Source organism: Mus caroli, chromosome X (assembly GCF_900094665.2).
Source record: "Mus caroli chromosome X, CAROLI_EIJ_v1.1, whole genome shotgun sequence".
Lineage (NCBI taxonomy): Eukaryota > Metazoa > Chordata > Mammalia > Rodentia > Muridae > Mus > Mus caroli.
The window spans coordinates 125,747,796-125,770,248 of record NC_034589.1 but is presented as its reverse complement, the minus strand read 5'-3'; the positions used below and the strand labels follow the sequence as shown (position 1 = coordinate 125,770,248).

At 40.9% G+C, this 22,453-nt stretch overlaps 1 long non-coding RNA gene across 4 annotated transcripts in view; it reads left to right on the top strand.

Moving 5' to 3' along the window:
* The window catches only part of LOC110286852, a 35,571-nt gene extending 18,042 nt beyond the window's left edge, over positions 1-17,529 (top strand). For 3 of the 4 annotated variants that reach the window (XR_003835706.1, XR_003835705.1, XR_003835704.1), the window contains 3 exons: positions 4,061-4,150; positions 5,002-5,127; positions 16,343-17,529. This is a non-coding gene — a long non-coding RNA (uncharacterized LOC110286852). The remainder of the gene's footprint in view (positions 1-4,060; positions 4,151-5,001; positions 5,128-16,342) is intronic. The other variant, XR_002377168.2, reaches the window with a different exon arrangement.
* Positions 17,530-22,453: the final 4,924 nt, after the last annotated feature.

Genomic DNA, 22,453 nt, shown 5'->3' with positions numbered 1-22,453 from the left:
CATTACAGATGGTTGTGAGCCACCATGTGGTTGCTGGGATTTGAACTCAGAACCTTTGGAAGAACAGTCAGTGCTCTTAACCACTGAGCCATCTCTCCAGCCCCACCAACAATTCTTATCCCGGAGACTGATGCAGAAGAAATTCAAACTGATAGACTGGATGTTATAAAGGCCTCACTAACCTCTTTGCTCAGGAGACATTAAACCAGAGAGCAGAACTTAGCTCAGGGATTGATTCCTCCAAAATACCTCAGAGATGAGTAGTGAGCTATGCAGGCCTGTTTGAGATAAGCAAAATTGGTGTGCTAGGATGTGCATCTCCGTTTATCAAGATTGAGCGGCCATTAGGTGCATCCCCAAGAAGGTATCTTCAACAGGGATCTATCTTGAGGATCTGTCCCTGAATAGCTACAGGGTCACAGCTGCCGTTAAGCCCTGCTCTGTAATTACTTTCCCCGTAGGCAGGAAGAACTGGGTTCTGGAAGTCGGGAGGGTGGAGGGGCTGAGCCGGAAGAAAGATTAAAAGCCCTGATTGGTTGAAGAGTTCCACAGAGCTGGCAAGCCTCAAACATTCTAAGGCTTCAATTGGAACACTGGTCGATGTCAAGGTCTAAGTAGTGCCATTACATGGGTCTGATGAAAACCTGCAACACAAGCTGATGCCAAGAGCTAAGGAATTCCTTGATTCCCAGATCCAAACAAAAGTGCAGAGTAAAGGTCCCCAATACCTCCTGTCTTTAACACTAGTCCAAGCAGGTCCTAGCTAGGCCACCAGAGGGAGCATTTCTCCCTTATAAGGTAGAAGTGGTTCCAAGCCATAGAGAGTTCACTGCAAATCATAATTCTCCCAAGTTTGCTTTATCTCCTCACATAGACAGTCTGTGGAACTAGGTGTGCATTAGGCAGAGGACTAGTGTACAGAGGAGAAACAGCACCAGAGGAAATGGAAGACCACTCACAGTGTCACAGGCTAACACAACAGCAAAAGGTAACCCCCCCCCCCACACACACACACACTAAAACTGTCTTGACTGGGGCTGTGCCTTCAGAAGCCAGAGCAATCACCTTGAATCTCTGTGTAGTTTCCTCAGGGCATCGGTAGAATGTGCAGGATAGCAGTTGTCGTATATAGGTTAAGCCAGGCTTAAGCCATCAAGTTTTCTGTAAAGGCAAGTGGGGAACACAGAAGAAAAAGGAGTTCAACAACTTCCAGTGAAAGGCTCGGTGGTCTTGCTACTGATGTCTTTGCTTATCGAAGGGAAATGAATCCCAGGAGGAGTGCTTATAATTGGGACTTACTATAGCCTGGTGTGATAACACACACCTTTCAGCCCCAAACTCCTGGGACGGAGGTGATAGATCCATGAGCTCTTGAACAGACAGGGGAGACATGGAATCCTCCCTATCAGTATCATTTATGAGCAATTCTTCATGTGTCTCTTGACCATATGTATGTATGTCTTTCTTCAAGAAATGTCTATTGAAGTCTATATTATTAAGTTGCGTCATTGTTTTATTGCAACTGAGTTCTGTTTGAGACAGGGTTTCTCCGTGCAGCCCTGGCTATCCTGGAGCGCACTTTGTAGACCAGGTTGACCTCAGACTCAGAGACCTACCTGCCTCTGCCTCCTGAGTGCTGGGATTAAAGGGATGAGCCACCACTGCCACCTAGTGCAACCAAGTTCTTTATAGATTTTAGAACTAGCCTTTTATTCCATGTGTGGCTTGTAGAGACTTCCTTGTGCCCCCGAGGTTGGCTTCTTGCTCAGCTCTCTGGGCTGTTCACTCCCATTTGTTTATGCTGCTCCTTGTCTCCTCATTGATTTTTTTTTTTTTTTTGGTTAAATCTCCCCCTCAAATTAATTGTACAGACCAGTGTCATTTTTTTTTCTCCACTACTTTTTTAGGTCTGTTTTTCAGTTGTTGGTGTTGTTTGACTGTACTAAAAAGGGACCATTCCTGTTGTCCTTTAGTGCATGCTTCAATGAGGGGACAAAGATACTCTTCTTAAATTAAACAAAGGAGTTTTCCTTCAACTTTGCCTAAAACCATACACGCTTAAAATCATACATTACCCATTTCCAATGAAACTCCCTAGCTGAGTTATATACTCAAGTGGTAGTCATTTACAATGGGACTCTTGTTCCCACTTATGGCATCAATAACATGAAAGGGGTATTTCTAATTTCTGGTAAATTATGTCAAAAATACATTTGTGACAATACTTGACAGAGAAAGATTAATTGTAAGATTAATTATCATCAGAAGTTACAGTTATTTTTTAAAACTCAGGGCCACACAGTCAGGAATGCAATTGCAGCAGATCTTTATTTCAGGTTTCCTTTCACAGAGTAGCCTTAAACAGTTTCTAGAAGGAAGCAACCCACAGTTCCAGCAACTTGTGAAACCCTCCCACCAACTGAAAAGGAAGTTAAGGTCAGGACACATTGATTAGAGGCTCCCATCTGGCTCCCTGCCAGATCTCTCCCCAGATTGCAGCACAAATTAAATCCAGCCCCCAGGACACAAATAACAACAGGCCATTCAAACTGGCCTAGGTAGGTCTCTTCTGCCTTTGTCCCAGGACCAGGAAGATGCTAAGATTAAAGCCATTCTTTAAGAACTAAAGACCCTTCCAGAAAGGCCAGGTTGGGGGTGGAGAGTCTCTGTAGAAGAGCTCTGGTATTTAACACTAGGAGGAAGACTGAGTTTCCTGTTCAGGTAAGTGCAGGCTCCTGGGGCCTATGGCTAAATCTTCATGTGTATAGTTCCTGATTTTTTGCTTCATCTTTTTAATTTTTTTTTTTTAGATGACTTGTGTTTAACTTAGGGTCTCATATATGCTAGGTAAGCATTCTACCATTAAGCTGTACCTCCAACCCTTGGTTAATCTTTTTTGTAAGTTCTAACATAGCTAAGGGCGAGGCAGAGGCATCGAGGATTTCTCCTCAGCTTTGGCCAAAATTCTATATACATTAATTTGCCTGTTTTATACAGATGGGTTTTTGTATTAATAATACATGCAAGCATTTAGGCCCAAAGCCAGGCCTTATAGCTGGAGGATCTATAAACTGGGTGTACAGTGTGTTAGAGGTTTTAGATTTCTAAGGTGTGTAATAACCTCATTACAAGCCAGTCAGTAGGAGATACACACACACACACACACACACACACACACACACAGAGACGCACACACCCTCTTGAAAGGTAATCATTCCAATGCCCATCGTGAGTGATGTCTTTTTCTCCTCTGTGCACTAGTCCTCTGCCTAATGCACACCTACTCCCACAGACTGGCTGGGTGAGGAGGGAAAGCAAACTTGGGAGAAGTTTTGACTTTGCAGCCCTTTCACTGGAAATTGGCTGTGAGGTCGGACTGGTAGAGTCTCCTGGGAAGCGTCTGGGGGACATAACTTAGATTTTCATTAGTCACAGTGCTTATTTACTAGATGTTACAAGGCTGGGTTTGCTTTCTTTTTAATCATTACTTGAGAGGGAAATATAATATTTCCAATAACATGTATGGACATTTTATTCTCTTACTGTGGTAGAATTTAGATTGCAGGCACGTGCATGTGCGTGTGTGTGTGTGTGTGTGTGTGTGTGTGTGTATGTGTGTGTGTGTGTGTGTGTGTTGGAGGCAAGACCTTTCAGTGTAGCCAGTGTCTGTGTGTGTGTGTGTGTGTGCTGGGAGGCAAGACCTTTCAGTGTAGCCAGACTGGCCTGTACTCACTGTATCCCTGATTCTGCCTCTCCAATGCTAGAATTATACCACCATACTTGACTTCAGTTCACTTTTAAATTATTTTATAATTTGCATATGTCAATAGCTTTTATGGGTGCTTCATTATTTCTGTTAACAAGAATAGATTCCTAGTACATTGTTGGATTATTTCGTTAGCGAGCACTCAAAGATATTTGCTATAGAATACTACTACCAGTAGACCTCGTGATGATAAGCCACATAGTGTCTCTTGTTTCATTTATTGTAAAAGTTTATGTCTTAAAGTTCATGTTCTAAGCTTACAGAGATTTATTATTGTGCTTTCTTCTTTTCTAGGTAGATACCCAGTGACGTCAACATGTAGTTTCCACAATGTGTAAGGTTTTCGAGAGTGACCAGGGGATGGAAATATTGGACTAAGGAATGGTAAAAGGCTACAAATATCAGTGTTTTAACCATTATTTAATTGCTTTTCCGATTATTACATTATTGTAAGCTTGTGTGTGTGTGTGTGCGTGCGTGTGTGTCTACTATCATTCACAGTGCAGAAATTGGCCTAGCCCATAGCACCTGCTAGGCAAGTCCGTCATTACCAATATAGCTCTCCAACTCCATCATTGCTGTTTTGGGAATGTTATTATTTTGCCATTTGGAAAGCACCTGTGCATAGGCTTTATCCTGTTTTGGGTACAATAAATTTGTATATGAGAAAATAATCTTTTTATGTATGGGTGCTGAGTCAGAACTTCTTAGCAGTAGTCAGTATTTAAACTAATAAAAAATGCTCAATGTGGCTTCTTCTTATGTCTTGAAAATTTAGCTGAGGCTAAATCGGATGAGTACCATTGGCACCAAGTAAGATCGCGTGTTTTGCACCTAACAGATAATTTCTTTGTCTGTGGATATGGGAGTACAGCTGATAAACAGTTTCCACCCTCAATTATAAGTATTATTTTTTTTTTTGGAGGAAACTCGGTAAGATATGAGGAAGAGTGTGATTAACTTAAATGCCTCATTTAAAATTTCACTCAAAGGCTTTGTGCCCTTCTAGAATTTTCTAAGTATGGCCAGAGTTCTAAGAATAAAATGTAGCGACACTGAATGAAATAATGCCAAGTAGCCACCAGGTGGCGAAATTGCATATGGATTTAAGCAGCACAGGCAAACGAGCCTCGGTCTCTAGCCTAGAGGCCATGTTTATGTCTGTATCTGGTTTTCTGTCAAGACTATAAAAGATCAAGTGGTGATTTTATTTCTCTTTATTCCCTTGGTTTTAGAACACTTCCATTCCTGCCCAAGGCTTCTGTGGGAGCCATGTGCCGCTGTACCTGCTGTGGGAGCCATGTGTAGCTGTATCTGCTGTGGGAGCCATGTACTGCTTGTTGTACCTGCTGTGTTACCAGGTAGAAGAGAGAAATGATGCACAGAGTACTTCTAGTTCTTCAGCTGTTAGGATTTTAGTTCCTGCATCCCTGATTGTCCCTGGATTTGCTACCATAGGAATGGACTTAAAGGATGAGGAGGAAAGCAAAATTAACATTTTTTTTTTGAGTCACCAGATACTCTAGTTAGAAGTAGAGTATTATAACTTACCTTAATTACTATAAAAATATGAGACCCTGAAAGATTAATTTGTTGTTTTATATATCACTTTAATTTAGCAATTATTTACTAGGCATTGCCAGTATTATTTCAAGTATAAGTGTCGTAGGTCCTCAGCCCTGTATTATTTTCAGGCAACCTGAAGGTAACGTTCATTTTAGAATACTTTCTTCCATAGTGTTAGAAGATGCAGACATTTAAAATGGCAATACTGATAGGAAATTTAAAATCCGGAGTAATAATCCAATATCTGGCCCGTGTTCAGACTTACTTGGTTGTGTCATTTAAAAAAAAAAGTTTGCAGTTGCTTTATTTAAATCACGATCCAGTCAAGGTTTATATGTTGGATTCACTTGAAGTGTGAACTGCGAGGCATTTTATGTAGAGGAAAGCAGAGTATTGAATCAGTTAGTCCTCCTGGTTAGGAAGTCATAATCTTTGTCCTCAAGGAGTTCTGTTTTGTGGTTTGGCTACCTGCTCTAATAGATTACACCTATGACTTTCTGCAAGTCCTCTGTTACTGACCTTACCTTCAGCCCTGCTTTATTTATTCTTTTATTTTTAGAAAAGATCTCACTGACTATCATAGGTTGACTTTGAATTTGTTCTGTAACTTCAGCAGGCCTTCAACTTGCTAGCCTCCTGCCTCAGTCCTCCAAGTAGCTGAAATTACGGGGCTATGCTTCTAGGTCTGATTAGCTGTGGGAAGTAAGAATATTATGATTTAACAGGCTCAAGTATAAGTTGTCAGATATCCAAATTACAATGGGTCAAACAGGATGAGAATTTATTTCTCATTTCTTTTTTATTTTTAAGATTTATTTATTTATTATATGTAAGTACACTGTAGCTGTTCTTAGACACACCAGAAGAGGGCATCAGATCTTGTTACGGATGGTTGTGAGCCACCATGTGGTTGCTGGGATTTGAACTCAGAACCTTTGGAAGAGCAGTAAGTGCTCTTAACTGCTGAGCCATCTCTCCAGCCCTTGTTTCTCATTTCTTAAGGGTTTACTGTCTCATTTCTTAAGGGTTTACTGTCCTATTAATCTCCACAAATGTGCTATTTGTCCTCAGGATACTAGAAACACCTACAGCGTGCACATTCACACTGAAACCATCAAAATGTAGCATGAGGAAAGAGAACAACATGGGAGATAACCAGCTGTCTCTGCTGTAAAAAAAAAAAAAAGTAATTCAGGACTCTGATATTACCTAGAACATTGCCCAGAACATGCAATTGCCACCACTTAAAGTCGAAAACACAGGAAACCTGTTAGACTTGTGTGTACATAGGTAGAGGTAGGGGACAGCTTGTGGAAGTCAGTTCTCCCCCTTTACCATTATTATAGTGTGTTCTCTCCTTCCACCATGTGGGTCCTGGAGATTGAAGTCCAGTGGTCAGGCATGGGGTCATACCTTGCCACCATGAGCTATCGCTTGGTCTGAAAATGAGTTAAAGTTCCACTGTTTCTTGTAATAGCACTCTTGTGTCCAGCTCTGCAATTCCAGTGGTGTTTTCCAATCATAGTGTCTTGTCTCCCTAACCATAGTTGGTTAACATATGCCTATGCTATCTAGGTCAGACTGTCAGAAATCTTCCTTTTGATTGTCTTTCTGAGGTTTAATTGGAGAAAAATATTGTGTTCTAGTTTGTATTAGGCACCTAAGTAATATCTCTCTCTGTCTCTCTCTCTCTCTCTCTCTCTCTTTCTCTCTTTCTCTCTTTCTCTCTTGTACGGCCCAGCCTCCTTTTTCCAGCCATAGGAAAGAAACGTGTCTAAAAGAATGTCATTTTGGGGCTGAGCAACTGGAGCTTCCCATTGGTGTTCAAATCTCCAGCCATGCTTGTACCATCCATCTATGATGGATGACCTATGAGACATCCAATAGATTCTTTCTTTTGCCTGAGTTTAAGTTGTGTTTTTGTCACTTGCAATCAACAGAGTTCTGATTAAAGCGCTATTTTGCAGGACAGTTCTGGAATCAGTGTAGCCATGTTTAGCATTTATGTGTCAGAGGGTAATAGTAAATAGTAACTAGAAGCAAGAAGACAATTTGCAGATCTATTAGTCTACCTGAAAAGTGACAGCCACAAGAGGCACAACATCAGGGGCTGCTGTAGCCCTGGCTAGGTTTGCTTTGTCCTCTTCTAGATAGTTAAATAGCTCCCCGCATCTTCAGACTGGTCATCTTTATATGGTTGCAGGATTACTTTTACTATTCAGATGAGCATATTTCCCTCTCTACCTTTTGGCATTGTTTACAAAGCTGCTTAGAAATCCTTGTCTGCTAATCTGGCATGTTAGTCATCTTGTGATCTGGCTTTCTGAGTGCCTTTATTTTTCAATACTAGTCACAGTTTCCAGTTTCCTGTGTAAATCCAACCATTCTGGCTTGTCTCATGGATACTGTCTAAGACTGTTTGAAATGGATACCCTTATGTCCATAGGAAGAGCATTGATATTTGTTTATGTTTTAGTAGGGAGTCAAGTAGACCGAACTTAGACATTACACTCCGCTTCTGTGGAAAAAAAAAAAAACTGCAAATGAGTTCACTTAGCTTTATCTGGGCTATTTAGCGATGTTATTATGTGTGCATAATTCAGAGGTCAGCAAGAAACCTGGGTGGTTTCTATGCAGCATTTGGGCCCTCCCTCTCAGGCTCCCTCCACCCTAGGATTTTACCTTCCACACTTCTCAGCTTGTATGAAAACCCTGAACTCTGTCCTCCAATCTTCAGGTCAGTAAGGTCCAGTTTAAGGCACCAATGAGGAATGTGACTTGGGGCTATGTTGTGGCTAAAATGCCTTAAAAGAGGGGGCATTGTCCAGTTCTGACCTTTTCTTTGAAGTGCCATTTTTCTGTCACTTTCTTACTGTTTTAGGTTACTTGACAATACTTGCATGTAACCTTTTTTTAAAAATATATTTTTCTCCAAAGTATACAGTTGTTGTATATGAACAAAAGTCAATTTCATAGGAGCACTGAGTGGAAATTACAACCTGTGTGGGCTGTGTTATATAACTTGAGGCACACACAGCACAAATACTCTGGAGGCACAGTAAAAATGTATACTAGTGTGCTGACTGGTATTATGTCAACCTGACCCAAAGCTAGAGTCATAAGAGAGGAAGGAGCCTCAATTTAGAAAACATTTCCATAAGATCCAGCTGTAAGTCATTTTCTTAATTAGTGATTGAGGTGGGAGGACCCAGCCCTGGGCTGGTAGTCATTTGTTCTATAAGAAAGTAGGCTGAGCAAGCCACGGAGAATAGGCCAGTAAGTAGCACCCTTCCATGGTCTCTGCATCAGCTCCTGCCTCCAGGTTCCTACCCAGTTGTAGAGTTCTTGTCCTGACTTCCTTCAGTGATGAACACGTAAGCCAGTGTACATGTAAGCCAAATAAACCCTTTTCTCCCCACTTGCTTTTTTGGTCATAGTATTTTATCACAACAATAGCCACCCATCTGGGATCTACATGTTTGATTCAGCTAATGTGACTTGATACAGACAGGGTTTATAAGCATGTAAGGTGAAGGTGATGATATTGTCAGTTGGCATACTTGGAGGAATGAGAAGCTTGGTAACTTTCCACTTAGGGATTCTCATGAATTCAGATTGTCTCACCATAAACAGGTAAATTCCATAGCAGGTAATCTAATACCTCTTCCATGAGGACCTCCAAGGACCAAGTATCCCTGACCCTAATATTGCTGAATTTTTAAAGGTGATGCTAAATTAGCTGTAGTAAACAATACTTTCTGTGCAGCTGTAGGTCAGATGGACAGAGCAAGACTCCCATACAACCCTCTGCCAGACCTGGTGTCTATGATAGATAGAAGGAGGAGATAAATAGATAGGTTATTTAAAAGCTTGAATAGGGATGAGTGACATAGCATATAGAAAGGACTGTTAAGGAAACCCAAACTTCTCCTTGGGGCACAGCAACATATGGTAAATATAGGATTAAAAAGATAAGACAAAGGCAAGTTTAAGGAGGAAGAGGTTTCAGCTTTGGCCCTGTTTGAAATATCTGTGAGGCATCTAGGTAAATGCACAGGAATTTGGAAAACTGGAGAGAACTCTGGAATAGAGATCTGTATTGAAGAATGCCCAGTAGAGAAGTGGTAGATGAACCTGTGGCTATGAATGAGATGGCCAGATAGAATGTGCCAAGGGAGAAGAGAATTGATGAGAGAGAGGGGAGAGAATACTAAGTAGGTCAGTTTGGGAAATTGTGAAGTAGCTATAAAAGTAAAAGGGGAATTAGAAAAGGTTGTATGTAGAAGTAAAGGAGATGTCCAACTCATTGGTGTTCAGTAGAGCCTAATGCTATAAAAGCAAGCATTGTACACAGAACATATCAGGTCTAACAGCAAAAGGTTTATTTTCATCTCACGTTTGTAGTTGGACTGCAGTGTCCAGGAGCACAGCCATTTTGCAACAGCTTCTGGATTTTATGGGGGTGGTAAACTGCATCATGTAGCCCCTGCTAACCGTTCTTCCCAATAGCCATCCCCCTGTGTGGTCCCTTGCTCTCAAATTTGGTGGGTTCTATAAGTAGTTTTAACTGATAGTATGTATGGAAGTGATGCTGCTTGTTTACAGATAAGTGTAGCTCACACCCCTCATCGAAGAGCCCTGTAGCCACGTGTAGTGGTGCATTTCTTTAATCCCAGCACTTGGGAGGCAAAGGAAGGTGGAGCTCTATTAGATTAGGTCAGTTATGTCTACCTACCTATTGAATTCTAGGCCAACTAGTGCTACATAATGAGACCCTGTATACATAGGCAATGTGTGTGCATACACATAAACAAACAAACATATAAAAAGAAGCTTCCTTTTACAACAGATAAAGTTTAATATAGAGATATAGAGATCCACAACTGGTCAGAATGCAGAGTAAGTGACTGTGGGATGCCCAACTTAAACAGATATATCCTTTTTGTTTGTTTGTTTGTTTTTTGTTGGTTTTTTTTGTTTGTTTGTTTTTTGAGAGGGTTTCTCTGTGCAGTCCTGGCTGTCCTGGAACTCACTCTGTAGACCAGGCTGGCCCTGAACTCAGAAATCCACTTGGCGTCTGCCTCCCAAGTTCTGGGATTAAAGTTATGCGCCACCACTGCCTGGCCAACAGATATATCTTAAATGGAACCCCATACCTAAGGATAAGGGAACATGAAGATGAGGTAGGAAGTAAGAACCACAGGACCAGGATATCTGTTGTTTTATAGTGTCCCATACACATGTGTACACACAGAGGAAAATGTAACCATGAACTCTTAACAATATGTTTGCCTAAACAAGATCAGCATAAGGACAGCACAGTTGACATGTCACTAGGGGAAATACCACATGGTCCCACCCCTAGATCACAAGGTGCAAGTGGCAATGGCTGATGAAATAGGGTGAATCAGTTTCCTTTAGGGATGAGCTTTCACAGAGGTTGTAACTAATAATTAAAAGAGAGGCTGTCATTTGGGGAGGGGGAACAGGGAGAGGAGAGAGAGAATACTCTTGTATGAAGTTTCCCCCCAAACACTTAAAAAACAGTAGGTCGTAAACTCCCTCACAGCTTTCACTGTGGCCTTTTGGTGCCTTGAACAACCATATAAGAAGTCTAGCTATCTTGCTAATCAGGACAAGTGAAGGAGACCTGAGATGGCATGGAAAGGGAGCACCCTGGCTAAGCCCAGATCTTTAGATCTGAACAGGCATGTGAAAGAGACCATCCGGGCCCCTCCAGACCAATTACCAACCAGCTGGGGACCATGGAGTGGCCTAGTAGATAGGAAGCAGAGTAAATTTACAACCTAAGGGAATGGCCTGTTAGCATCTGGAAGCTCACATGCAATTGTGGGAGTATTTTTCCTAATTAGTAGTTTGGAATAATGTATTTATATCCTTATTTTTATTTTAATGTACAAGGTGTTTTGCTTAAATATATGTTTGGGCACCACATGCATGCCTGGTACCACTAGAGGCCAAAAGAGGGTGTTGAGTCCTCTGGTACTGCAACTACAGATATTAGTGGGCCATCATGTGGTTGCTAGGAATAGAACCTAGATCCTCTGGAAGAGCAGTCTGTTTTTAACTGCTGAGCCATCTCCCCAGCCCCTGAGGGGATTTTTTAGAAATAATAATGATAGATACTTGGGAATGTGTACATATTAATAGAGGACTTTTCTATAACGATGGTATGTGCTTGGAAATGTGCATATGCAAATAGGGAAAAGCTAGGAGGAAGAAGAATCAAGATGCAAAAGAGGGAGAGATAGCTGATGCCATCCATATGAGATATCTAAGAAGGGAAGATGAGATCCCAACTCTGGTGATGGAACTGATCTCTGTATATTTCAGCTTTTAAATCAAGAGATGCTTGCTTTCCAATGCTTGCTCTCATGTACTAGAGTCAAAAGAATATATAAAAGTTAGGTAGGAATTAATTGGTTTCCCAAGAATGGTTGACATGTTCCTTATCAGGATTGCTTAGAAGCCAGGTAGTAATTGGTATCCGTACCTGTGGGTTAACAACTGGACTCCCTTTTACTAAAGCCGTTTCTGTACATAAAGCCATACCTCCGCAGAGTTGAGCTAGTCTGGGCTCTGTGGGTTTTCAGAATGGTAGAGGCTTTAAGTTGGGTTGTAGTAGATAACTAACATAAAAAGGCCTTGACTGATATCTGCAGACTTCCACATGCTAATGAGGAAAAAAATGTGTCAAGGTGTCTTAGTCAGGGTTTCTATTCCTGCATAAACATGATGACCAAGAAGCAAGTTGGGGAGGAAAGGGTTTATTCAGCTTAAACTTCCATATAGCTATTCATCACCAAGGAAGTCAGGACTGGAACTCAAGCAGGTCAGAAAGCAGGAGCTGATGCAGAGGCCATGGAGGGATGTTCTTTACTGGCTTGCTTCCCCTGGCTTACTCAGCCCGCTCTCTTATAGACAAGACTGCCAGCCCAGAGATGGTCCCACCCACAAGGGGCCTTTCCCCATTGATCACTAATTGAGAAAATGCCTTACAGTTGGATCTCATGGAGGCATTTCCTCAACTGAAGCTCCTTTCTCTGTGATAACTCCAGCTGTGTCAAGTTGACACAAAACTAGCCAGTACACAAGGGAAAGTGGAAAAGCAGCTCAGTATAACAATAAGCCTCTGTAAAAAAACATCTATTATGGAAAATTGTAATCACACATGAAAAACATCTATTATGGAAAATTGTGATTACACATAAAATTACACAGACCAGCACAATGAACCTACATGTATTACTAATTTTGTTAAAAATACAAAATATGATATGGATGCTAAGATCTGTAAATTAGCATAAGACACAGGAAGGATCTGTCTATAAAAATTAAAAAGAGAAATAATTAGCAATTTTTGCTCATAATTTTAATGGTACATATTTTATTATATATAGAGTTGATCCTCATTGTTTAATAATTTCATAATTATAGCTTGGACTATTTGCTAAAATTTATCTGTACTTCTCTGGTTAGTACTTGCAGTACTTTCATGGTAATTCATGGACCTGCACAGAGGGCCAGGCACTAGATGTTCTCAGCTAAGGTTGCATAGAGAACACACTTCTTTTCCCATATCTGTTATCACACTGTAAGTGTCCTTTCCATGGTCATTTTAATGTTACTTTTTGCTTCTTTTGTTGGTGACTTCACTGTTTAAAGTGCCACTAACAATAATGTTAATGCCAGAAAGTTGTGGTATGTCTTAAGATAAGCTTCATTTTGGCATGAGCTATAATGCTATTGTCTATGATATTAGAGGTAATGAATCTTGCAAATCTAGAAAAAGAAAGAAGAAATTTGGCAGCCTATGGATGCTCAGAAAAATGATGAAATATTTTATTTATTTTGGGGTACGTACGTGTGATGTGTGTGTGTGTTTCAATGTGTATGCCAGTTGTGTGTGTGAGTATCTCTGTCTCTGTCTCCCCCTTTCTCTGTCTCTCTATCTCTGTCTCCCCACTGTGTGTGTGTGTGTGTGTGTGTGTGTAGGCCAGGTTGACATTGGGTGATTTCTTAGTTACTGAGTTACCGTTAGTTACCATTGCTGTGAAGAGACACCAGGAGCAAGGCAACTTATAAAATAAAGGGGACTTGCTTACAGTTTCAAAAGGTGAGCTCATAGCCATCATGGTGGGAGCAAGGCAGCAGGCAGGCATGGCACTGGAGCTAAGAGCTTACATATTATCTACAAGGTGCATGGGAAAAGAGGAGGGAAAGGGACCAGGCATGGGCTTCTGAAACCTCAAAGCCCACCCTCAGTGACACACCTCCTCCATTAAAGCCACACTTCCTGATTCTCCCCCAACTCTTCCACTGACTATAATCAAGCATCTGGATACGATGAGCCTGTGGGGACTATTCTCATTCCAACCGTCACATTCTTCATTGCAGTTTTTGAGAGAGGAACTCTCAGTGAGCCTGCAATTCCCCGGTTGAGTCCCAGTGAGCCTCCTAGCTCTGCCTTCACAGAGCTCTGAGATTGTAAGCACATACCTCTACTGGTTCTTTGATATGGGTTCCAAGGGCTGTAACATCCTCTTTACTGACTGAAGTATCACCTCAACCTCAATACAAGTCTAATTGGCATTTCTTTCATCCTAAGGATAATGAACTTTTTGTTTGTTTTTCGAGACAGGGTTTCTCTGTGTGTAGCTCTGGCTAACCTGCAACTCACTCTGTAGACCAGGCTAGCCTCAGTTTCAGAGATCCACTTGTCTCTGTCTCCTGAGTGCTGGGATATAAAAGGTGTGTGCTAGCACTGCCTGGCAAGAATATTGAACTTTTAAATTAATTAGTTTTTAAATTGTGTTGATTAATTTATTTGTATATTTGTATATTATTTGTCTGAGCTTGTGTATGCATATGCATTGCATACATATGGAGGTAAGAGAGTAACTTACTGGAATCAACTTTCTCCTAACTTGGGTCCTAGACATTGAATTCAGATCACTAGGCTTGGTAGCAAGTGCTTTGACCCGCTGAGCCATCTTGCTGGCCCCTTGATTTAGTTTTTTAATTAACGTATAAAGTGATAATTTTCTTTAGGGTGTTTTAGAACAGCTTGTTTTCATTGATATTCCCCTCATTCCCAACTTGCACATGCCATCCATTATTCCATTTTCAACTCTCATGTCTTACATATTCTATTGTCCTCCTCGTCCTCCTTTCTTCAAACCTTTTTCTCATCCATGGTCTCTTTTTAAAGTGTTAACATCATATATTCCTTCCACATAGTAATGGATTTCAGCGTGACCATTTTCATACATGTACATAGCATCTTTACCCTGTTCCCTTCTTTGCCCCACTCCTACTCCTGCTCATCCCCTTCCTTCCTAGCTAGCTGCCTTTCTTCTTTCATATGTAAGTCACTGTGTTTCACTAGGGGTCTTTAGAGGAGCATCCATCAGCAAGTGTTTGTTTGGGGGTGGGGGACCATGAATACCTTGCCAGTAGCTACAGGACTGAGAAAAATCTCTCCTTCCTCCATCAGCATTAACTACACATAAGTCCTCAGGGAGGGTTAGAGCCATGGTCCTGTCCGACAAAAATGTTCTTTCTTCTTTTGGTAGTCGTCTGTTCAATTCATTTGCCTTATATTTCTGGAATTTGATTTTTGGAACTCTGTAGATTCTAGATAATCAATCCCCTCTTGTATGTATAGCTGGCAACAATTTTCTTCCATCCTATCGGCTGTCTCTATACAGTTTTTCCTTTGTTCTATAAAAGCTTTATAATTTCATGGCATCTCACTTGTGGATTTTTGGGATTATTTCCTGTGACAGTTTAGGCCCTTTCAAAAAGTTTTCACCTGTGCCTAATCTTAGAAATCAAAACCAAAAGTCCGAGAACAGTAAGCACTATTATTATATGAGTTACAGTGATGACTTATTTGTTTTTCTGGGCTTTGATTTTCCTCAGTTACAACTCCAACATCTCGCTGAATACTACATAACTATTTCCTCTACCACACTGAGCCCCTCCTGATGCAATAGAGGCAAGGTGCTTACCCTGCTGGAATTTATGGACTCTTGAAATATGTCGCCTGTGATTTTCTGTAGTGCTGTTAGAATTTGATCCACGCTGAATTCATTTTTGTCCAGAGTAAGAGACATGAATATAGTTTCTTTAACTTAGTTTTCTCAGCACTATCTCTTGTATGTGTTTTGTACCTTTGTTGAAAATCAAGTGGTTGTAGCTGCATGGGTTTATTTATGGTCCTTTCTTCTAGTCCACATCGGTGTTGGGATGTTTTTTTCCTGTGACCTTGTAACATAATTTGAGATTAGATATTGGGATACCTCTAGCACTATTCTTTCTTCTCAAGATTGCTTTGCCTAATTCAAGGTCTTTGGTACTTCCATTGGAAGTTTAGGATTTTTTTCCTAAAACAATTTCTATAGAGAACATTGTTGGAATTTTATGAGAATTGTATTGACTCTGTGTGGAAGAATAATACTTTAAAAAAAACAATATGTTGTTATATATTTTCAAATATGTTCTCCCATTCTATAGATTTGGTTTTTGTTCTGAGTCTTTTATAAAACAAGGAGTTTTAAATTTGGTTAGTTCTAATTAAAAAAAAAATGTATGTGTGCTATATGGCTTTAATTTGCCAATGCCAGAGAACTTGAGTAAAGCCGAATTCAAAAGTAATGGACAAAAAGTGATGAACTAGTTTGTTCAGCAGAGGGAAATTTCAGACAAGATAACATTCAGGCTGGGATTCCATGCTAGTGAGAAGGAGCAACAAGTAAAGCACAAAGATAAGAAAAATGTACAGTTTGGCAAGGAAAAGAGAGCCTAAACTAAGAATACCATCACAGTGGCTCCTTGCTCCAGAATGGATGCATGGGAAACATTTCCTCTAGGTCAGCATTAAAGGCACACAAAGGCCACTGACACTGTGATCTAATAGGACCAGGCTACATATCAAGCTGGAAGCAGGATTCAGCATAGGCATTCACTGGGGTTCTGCTTTTGCAGGTATAGAAGAAGCAAGTGGGAGTGACCCAGGAAGACTTGTTTCAAGGCTACAGAAAGCCCATGAATCCAGGCACTGGCTATGATTGTTGGATTCCCTGGAAGAAGACCCAGAGAAGCCATTGCATGGAGCTGGAAAGATGAAGCCCAAGTTATAGTGGAGGGACCAGGATATTGGAGATTCTAGAATTGTACTTATCCACTGAGGAAAGCTGCAAGAACACAGTGGAACACGTCCAAGACAGAAGTCACATGTTCTGGAGGTGGCAGAAGTGGAGTGCTGGCACTACTCAAATCTAGACCTTAGATGATCCCATCAGGAGTACTCCATGCTAGCCATGGAGCTATAGGATTAGGTGTTAGTTCTAACGGGGCTTTTGTTTTTGCTTTAATCCATCCTTTCCTCGCCGTTCTCCCATTATTTCCCATTTAGGGTGGGGATACTTCTTCTTTGTTTTGTATATTAGAAGTATTCAACTTGTATTTTGATTTCATAGGTGCTAAAAATTAAAGAGATGGTCTGAAGTCTCAGAGGAGACTTTAATTTTTTGAACAGAGCTGTAACTGTTAAAGACTATGAGAGCTTTTAGAGAGAGACCAAATGCATTCTGAGATGTACATAGACTGGGAACCAGGGTAGAATACTAAGGTGATATGTTTGGTGTTGGGTTGGCAGGAAGTGGAATTATAATGATTAATTTTTGTTGCCAATTTAACAGGATCTAGAATCACCTAGGAGACAGCTCTGTGCTTGTATGTAAGGGCAGATCTAGATAGATTTACCTTAGAAGGGAAATTTTCCCTTAAATAAATGTGGCATCTATGAACTGGGATCCTAGACAGAATAAAAAGGAGAACTGAGAGGAGCACCAGTATTCATCTTCATTTCATTCCTTCTGCCGTTTACCAAGTATCAGGTGCGTGTTTTTCTGTTTGTCTGTTTATGGGTTCTCCATTCATTTCTGGTTTGTGTCTTATGCTACCCCAGTAGCAAGCCTTAATAGCTTTTGTCTGTATAATAAACTTTAATATCTGATAGAGAGATTATCCCTAGTTTATTCATTTAAGGTGTTTTGTCTATTCTAATTACTTTTCCTTATTTGTTCTAGAGTAAGCTTGTGTTCATCTATGAGAAATCTTAGCAAGATTTTGATAGTAACTATTATTAAACTACATATACATATATAATTATGCAAAACTCATTTTGAGAAAAAATAAAACTTTATGTTATATGTTCTCTTTTGAGACATATTCTAACTAAGAAATAAGCTGTCTTCTTTTTTAATGTTATTTTTTAACTTATTCATTTTATATCCTGTTCATGCCCTCTTCCCAGTCACCCCCTCCCACAATCCTTCCCCTATTCTCCTCTGAGTGGGTGGGGGCCACTAGGTATCCCCCCTCCCTAGCACATCAAGTCTCTATGAGGCTAGGTGCATCCTCTCCCAATGAGGCCAAACATGACAGCCCAGCTAGAAGAACATGTCCCACATACAGGAAACAGCTTTTGGGATAACCCCCTCTCCAATTGTTCAGGACCCATATGAAGACCAAGCTGCACATCGGTTACATATGTGCGGAGAGGACTAGGTCCAGCCCGTGTATGATCTTTGGTTGGTGGTTCAGACTCTGAGAGCCCCAAGGGTTCAGGTTAGTTGACTCTGTTGCTCTTCCTCTGGAGTTCCTATCCCTTTCGGGACCTGCAATCTTTCTTCCTATTCTTCTATAAGAGTGTGCAAGCTCCATCCACTGTTTGGCTGTGGGTGTCTGCATCTGTGTGAGTGAGCTGCTGGGTGGAGCCTCTCAGAAGACAGCAATGCTAGGTTCCTGTCTGCAATCATAACAGAGCATCATTAATAGTGTCAGGGATTGGTGCTTGCCCATGGGATGGTTCTCAGGTTGGGCTGGTTATTGGTTAACTATTCCCTTAGTTTCTGTTCTATCCCCTGTGCCTGCATTTCTTGTAGACAGGATACATTTTGGGTCGAAGGTTTTCACAGGCAGTTTTTTGTTTTTGTTTTTGTTTTTAAAAGGTATCAGGGAGATGCCAAAGAATCAATGGGGGTGACCTTAGCTGTGACTCACAGCACTGGGGATGTGGAACCTGCAGAGGCCACCTCCTGTAACCAGGCAGGAGCACCAGTGGAGTGATAGGGACAGCAACTGACCCACAAAACTTTCAACCTAAATTTATCCTGTCTATAAGAAATGCAGGGACAGGGGATAGAGCACAGATTTGTCTTTGATGTGCTATGTGACCTGGTGACCTTGAGTTCATGGCAAACCTGTCTCAGTTTCCCGAATGCTGGAATTATAGGTGTGTGACATCGTGCTATATGAAAGCAGGGTTCAAGTGTGGCATCTTTGCCTTCATTTTGCATCTGTCTCCTTTACTTTGAGTTATTGAGTATTCTAATCAATGGACAGTGTGTGTATCTTCATTAAAATTGTTGCTTATTTCCTTTCATCAAGGTTGTACTAAGTAACTTCATCTTAGTTTTCTAAGAGCAAATCTGCTTGGCCTGGGAATGCTGCAGCCACTCTTTTGCTCACTTGTGATGATAGCGCCCTCATAAAGTCACTGTGGAATTCAGAGAGACCGTGCAGCTTTGAACCCTGCCTCTGACATGTTTACTTTGTCCTTAACCTTTTCACTCATATTTACTTGTTGGGCTCTTGAGCTCTTATCTGTGAACCCACAATAATAGAGGGATGCATTAAAAAATTATTGTGAAGACAGAACGTGAGAATTTAAATTTAAAAAAATCAAGCAGACTAGAGACATCATAAACTGTGGTTCTTACTGATATTATAATGTGGATATAATTTGGTAAAAAATGATATATACCTTTCAGTGAGGAGAAGTGTAGATAGAATTCAAGTAGCTAGTCCAAAGAGCCATAGGCCCAGAACAGTAAGATATTGCTGTAGGTTTGGGACAGTGGAGATGTTACCAGTGTTGTTAGGGTCATAGTCTAGGTCCTAGCAAACCTAATAAACTAGGCTAGTTACCCATCTTCAGCAGGCTGGCCCCCATGCTTCAACTTTTTCTTTCCAACAAACATGAGATTCCTAGGCAAATTTCAGTTCCTTTAGACTTAATTGTCTCAGTAGTTGGATAATCCAAATGAGGGGACCAGGTGTCTCTTAGAAATACCCTTGTTCTGCCAGGACTATTGTGGAAGCATTCCATTCCATCACAGTAGAAAGCTTTCACAGAAGCTAAGTTAGCTGAGGAGGCTTACATCTCTATTTTCTTGATCAGATGTGGGTAACCTGAAAAGAATTGGGATTCTACTCAAGGAGAGGTAAGTGGATCTCTGAGTTCAAGGCCAATCTCGACTACAGCATGAGTTCTAAGACAACCAGGGCTACACAAAGAAACCCTATCTCAGAAAAAGTCAATATTAACAAATTTGAGTGAATGAATGATTAGAAATAGGAACAGTTCTTGAAGCTGCTTGATGAGTGGATGAAGTTTCCCTAAACTGTTGTGTAGTTGAAAAAAAATCCCATGAAAAACAAATCTTATAATCATTTGAAAACTTGATTTGGAGGATTTTAAAGCTGAACTGAGTCTTACGTATTACAGTCTGTAGTAGCTCAGAGGTAAAAGGATATTAAAGGCAAGTTAGGAAACAAGGAAGCATGTGAAAATGTGAAGTATGCTATCTAAGTAGTTCATGCAAAGGCTCCCTTGCTCTCCACTCTGCTTTCTGGGGACTGTAGTCCTTGGTTCAGCAACTTCACTTCTTGGAATATATTCCCAGAAAATTAGTTACACTCACAAACCTATATATCAGTAGGCTGATTTTCTCAATGGTCTTGTAATAGTGCATCAATGGAAACAGGCATTGACCAACTAACTCTGTGGTTGCTCCTATAATCACTGTGCTGAGCCAGTGAGATGGCTCAGCAGGTAAAGGCACTTGCCTGATGATGCGAGAGTTCAGTCTCCATGACCACATGATAGAAAGACAGACCTAACTCACCTAAGCTTTGACCCATGTGCAAGCTGCGGTGTGAATGTGTGTGCACACATTGTAAAAACAAAACAAAACTGTCTTTGTCCTGTTACCCTAAAGACTCCATGAAATCGCTTCCAAATTGGAACATGGATTTGAGGACACCTAAATCCATGTTTCAAGACCATGCTCACTCAAATTTGGCTCCAAATAAGCTATCCCTTCAACACACAAACACTATATGTGTATACACACACATAATTTTCATCCATGGCTCATACCTCATTATTCCTTCTCCATAACACGCCTAAAAAAAAAAAAAAAACCAATATCTCATTTCCAAATTGGTTCATAGAAGCACTGACCTTTCCCTAACTTTCTGTCTTGGATAGGGCCACGAAGAAGCTCTCTGATTACCTTTTACCTATACTAGGTTGGTTATAAGACCCTCTTCATTCCAAAGGGATCCATGGTGCTCAGAGAAGCCAAGAGGAATCTGAATAGCACAGGCATTCCTGGGTTTTCTCAACAGGGTAGGCTCTCTACCCCTAAAACATTCATTAGACATGTAATAATAAAATGTGGAGACAGACTTATTCCATGTGGCCATATTGGGAAGAGACAGATATCCTCGAGTCCATCTTTTGGGTAACCCCATGAGCTTTAAGTTTAAATAGTGGAGGACTGGGGCAAGGGGCAGGAGATGTGCATAATTAAAGGCAGGCCTCCTCTGAGTGTGGCCTAGTTTACCATATCACCTCAGTCCCAGCCCTGCAGGGTGGTCTGATGAAGTCCTTAATGCTGTATGTAATTGCTTGAGAGAGTCAATCTGGTTCGCTGACGTTGATTATTTCTCTACTAGCATACAGCTGTGCTGTCATAGAGACTTGCCCTCATCTGAAGGCCCGGCTTGCCAGTGAGCTTCTGCTGTTCCTACAATCCATGGTGACTGTAGGATTAGGACACTGATTTACTCTATGCCTTTAGCCATGAAAAGGGATGAAAGAATGGACAGAAGCATTCCTTGAGTGATTTACATGCATGCCTATGTGCAGAGGTAAACAGGTAATGGGAAGGAAAAGGAGACAAACACAGAATGAAGGCAGAAATGCCAGGCTTTCTCCTCAGACATAGTTCTCTTTTTAGTTTTTATTTTTATTATTTTGAGACAGGGTTTCTCCAGATCGCCCTGGGATGTCCTGGAACTCACTCTGTAGAGCAGGTTGGCCTCGAACTCATAGAGATCCACTTGCCTCTTGCTTCCAGAGTGCTGGAATTAAAGGTGGGTACCACTGTACCCAGTTTGTACATAGTTCTTTATTTTTAAACATGTCCTTTCAACTTTATTCAAACAATATATTTATTATCAATATCCCAGAAGTGTTTAACATATTCCAAAAATAAATTTCATGTGATCAAAAGGTGATGTTCACTTTAGCCCTGCTTGCCTCCATGCCACCATGAGCCTTCATTCCAGGCCACATAGACAAACAGGGCCAGAACCATATGAACAGCAATAATTACAGCATAAAAATAGCTGTCTCTATTGGACATTCCAATAGCATCTTCAAATATAAGATTTAATTGTAAAATACAGCCAGATAGGAACTGTGATCCTCAAAGCTGTAAAGAACAGAAGTGTCTTCAAGTTTGAAGCTAAAGATAAAAATTTTTCATTTCTAAACTCTGGAGGCTGCAGCATGTTCAGGGCTGCTTTATCAAAGAGGTCCAGGGCATGACCTTGAGGGCAGCAGCAAGCATTAGGTAGTTGGCAGGGCTCAGCAGCCACTAAAAGGGTGACAGGTACTAGGTCCTAGGCTAGTTGTCACACACGAAGTCTGTACATGTTTCTTCAATAAAGGAAAATTCAGTGTCCCATAAAGTAAAATAGAAACCATGAGCTTTGCACCATTTTTGGTGACATGAAAATTCACACACTCTCAGGTTTATATAGTTGAAAGGATGGGAAAGGAAGACAAGAGGATGTGCTACAGAATAAAAAAGCTATAGCTTTTCCAATCAGCAGTCCACACTGGACCTTCAAGGTAATAGCAGCAAGAAGGATGGCAGTGTGGGTATAGCATATATTTCTTCTTAAAGCTAGCTACTTTCTAGTGGAATCTGTAAGTCTGGAGAACTCCCCCCCAAA